This window comes from Gopherus evgoodei, chromosome 9 (assembly GCF_007399415.2).
Source record: "Gopherus evgoodei ecotype Sinaloan lineage chromosome 9, rGopEvg1_v1.p, whole genome shotgun sequence".
Taxonomy (NCBI): domain Eukaryota; kingdom Metazoa; phylum Chordata; order Testudines; family Testudinidae; genus Gopherus; species Gopherus evgoodei.
In genome coordinates this window covers 85146589-85149819 of record NC_044330.1, presented here as the reverse complement: position 1 = coordinate 85149819, position 3231 = coordinate 85146589, and the positions used below count along the sequence as shown (strand labels likewise).

General features: G+C 41.6%; 1 non-coding gene across 1 annotated transcript; it reads left to right on the top strand.

The window, feature by feature from the left end:
- Positions 1 to 2703: 2703 nt before the first annotated feature.
- Positions 2704 to 2805, top strand: LOC115658143. Its single transcript, XR_004002177.1, has one exon. It is a non-coding gene; the product is annotated as a U6 spliceosomal RNA (small nuclear RNA).
- Positions 2806 to 3231: the final 426 nt, after the last annotated feature.

The following is a 3231-nucleotide window of genomic DNA, read 5'->3' as shown; positions in this document are numbered from 1 at the left end:
AACAAAGCCTCCTATTGTTCCCAAGGGGAATGAAGCCAAGCTGCCCTCAGGGAAGATGCTGGCCCATACAAATATAAGCGGCCACCATCTTCTCTGAGAGCAGCTTGGCTTCCCTCCTATAGGGAACAATGGGAAGCAGAATGGAGCTGGTGTTACACAATGGAGTGGTGAAAAAGGGCCAGAGTGATGGCAGAATTCCCTAGCCCCAGATTCCTCTGGCATAGGGGATTCCTTAAGTAGTGCGGAGTCAGATCCAATGTCACAACCTGCATAGCCTATGCAATGTGAGTTCTGCATGGGACATATTTGAGGGTTGGTGCTGCTGGACTAAACTATGTTTTAGTGATCTCTGGCTACCATATAGCAATAGCTCCAGAGGCCTATTTCTCCCTCAACTCATCCTTTGCCCCAATAAACAAAAATCTAAATAATAAACATGAAAAGAAAGATCTTAAACTAACCTGGTTTGTGCCCATCATCACTTTGTCTGCATGGTGTAGCACTTTAACTCATCCATCCTCTTTATTCTTTTGGCTTTTCAGATAGTAAAGACTGTCTCTTAACATTATGTTTTGTTCAGTGCCCAATACAATAGGGCCATAATTTCTCATTGGGGCCTGTGGACAGTATTGTTATAATCATATTTAGGTCCTCAAATTAGGGTGACCAGAAGTCCCAATTTTATAGGGACAGTCCCAATTTTGGGGTCTTTTTCTTACATAGGCTCTTATTACCCTCTACCCTCTGTCCTGCTTTTTCAAATTTGCTGTCTTGTCACCCTGCCTGAAATATATATGAAGATACTAGAGAAACTATAGTTACAAGATGTCAGTTTTGTCTGACTTTGCAGACTTGAGAGTCTCTGTTGCTTTCTCACAAAATGAGTTATGATCTGCTATGAAGCAAATGACTCATGATGGCCTATGCAAATAGCTTTATATCTGCTTACTTCATGTCAAACAGTTTCTGTTTCCTCAAAACTAGTCACACTGTTTACCACCTGAATTTTCGGCTATTAAACACAGATATTGTCACTTTTGCTTCTGGTCACCACTTCTTAATTATACCTCTAGTTTTGTTGCCTCCATTTTCCTTATCCAGCATGATTCACGTGTTGACTTCTCCCTAGAACATCTGTAATGTCCTGAAATAGCCTCTCTCCCTAGCACTGTGTGATGGTGCCGAACTCAGGGAATTTCATAACTATATATGTCACAATTCTTGGCAACAGTTGCTGGTTTGAAAGCATTTTCTTAGGGTACTTACATAACACTCATCACTATGGTATCTAAGCCCAGCCCTCTCAAGATGTGGCTTGAGAAAACAAAGAAAGATGTTGGAGCATCAGCTTTCTGGCCTAAGTATAAGCAGTGAACTAATGACATATTTATTCTTACCAGTGTGCAGCATCCTGGCCATCTATATCTATTTCATCTAAAGACTTGCTTGCCTTTCAAAGGATTTTCTTTTCAGTACATTTTATTATTTCCAGCAGATTTTGCTTGATATAGCGGGATCCATTTTCACTTGCTCTTCAGACATTTCAGCATCCAGATTCCTTTCATAAGACCAGTCATTCAGCAATGCCCTAATTCTCTCATAGGCCCTGAGTGAAAACCCACTGAATTCAGTGGAAAGACTCCCCGCAATGGGCTTTGAGTCAGACTCAGAAATAGGCATCTCTGTCTCCATCTCAGGCTATAGCAAGGGAGAATTCTCCAAAATTGGATCCTGTATCTAGATCATCACCTACCACCTCTCTGCTTACAGGGCTCCCCTGTTCATGTCTGGCTGTACCAATGCAGCACTTGCTCAATGTTCAAATCTTCACTGTCTGTTCTGGAGCACGTTGATGACAAAAGTAGGTTCATTGCTTTTTTCATAGATTCGAAGGCCAGGAGGGATAATTGTGATCACCTGACTTTATGTATTACATGGGCCAGAGAACTTCCCCAAAATAATTCCTAGAGCAGAGCTTTTAGAAAAACATCCATCTTGATTTAAAATGGTCAGTGATGGAGAATTCACCACAACCCAAGGTAAATTGTTCAATAGCTAATTACTCTCACCATTAAAAATTTACACTGTATTACTGGTTTGAATCTGTCTAGCTTCAACTTCCAGCCATTGGATTGTGTTGTACCATTCTCTGCTACACTGAAGAGCCTGTTAAATATTTGTTTCCCCCATAGGTACTGATAGACTGTAATCAAGTCAACCCTTAACCTTCTTTTTATTAAGATAAATCAATTGAGTCTATCACTATAAGGGATGTTTCTAATCCTTTAATTATTCTTGTGGCTCTGCTCTGAACTCTCTCCAATTTACCAACATCCTTCTTGAATTGTGGGCACCAGAACTGGACTCAGGATTCGAGCAGAGGTTGCACCAGTGCCAAATACAGAGACTAAATAATCCTTCTACTCCTACTTGAGAGTCCTCTGTTTATACATCACAGGACCGCATTAATCCTTTTGGTCACAGCGGGAGTGTATATTCAGACAATTATCCATCATGACCTCCAAATCGTTTTCAGAGTCACTACTTTCCAGGATAGAGTTTCCATCCTGTAAGTATGGCCTACATTCTTTGTTCCTTTCATGGATGCTTCCCTGGTGGTGTGGTGGTGGTGGTTATGATTATTTATTTACAGTAGCATCCATTATGTGCTAGGTGCTTTCCAAACATGTAAGAATACTCCCTGCTTAAAGCTCACACGTATAAGACAATTGGAATGAGACAGAGAAGATTAACATAGCCCCTGTGCAAGAATGACACACAAATTCATGAATGAAAGACATAGGTCAGGGGAAGGAGAAAAACAATAGGCAAGATATGTACAATGAAGGTACAAATCAGCAAGATTCACTGTAACTAGCACAATAGTCCTGGGTCTCTACAGGGACTTGAGTGTGGACAACCCAAGGGAGGTCAAACCATGCATAAGAACTGCATGGAAGAAAGCATGGAGGTGATTATGTGAAAATCCAAGAAGGTAGGATGAGGTTGGGAGCCTTGGCAGAATGGAGGGGACAGGGTGACATGAAGCTGGACAAGAGATAAGCAGGGAGGGGTAGAGTATGTTGCGCTTTGAAGTTGGGGGGGGACAGCATACATTTCATATGATATTAGACGGGAAGCCAGTGGAGGGATTCGAAAACAGGAGTTACACAGGACCAATGGGCAAGGAAGAATTTACTCCGTTCAGAGCTTTGCAGTTTAGGCTTCCTC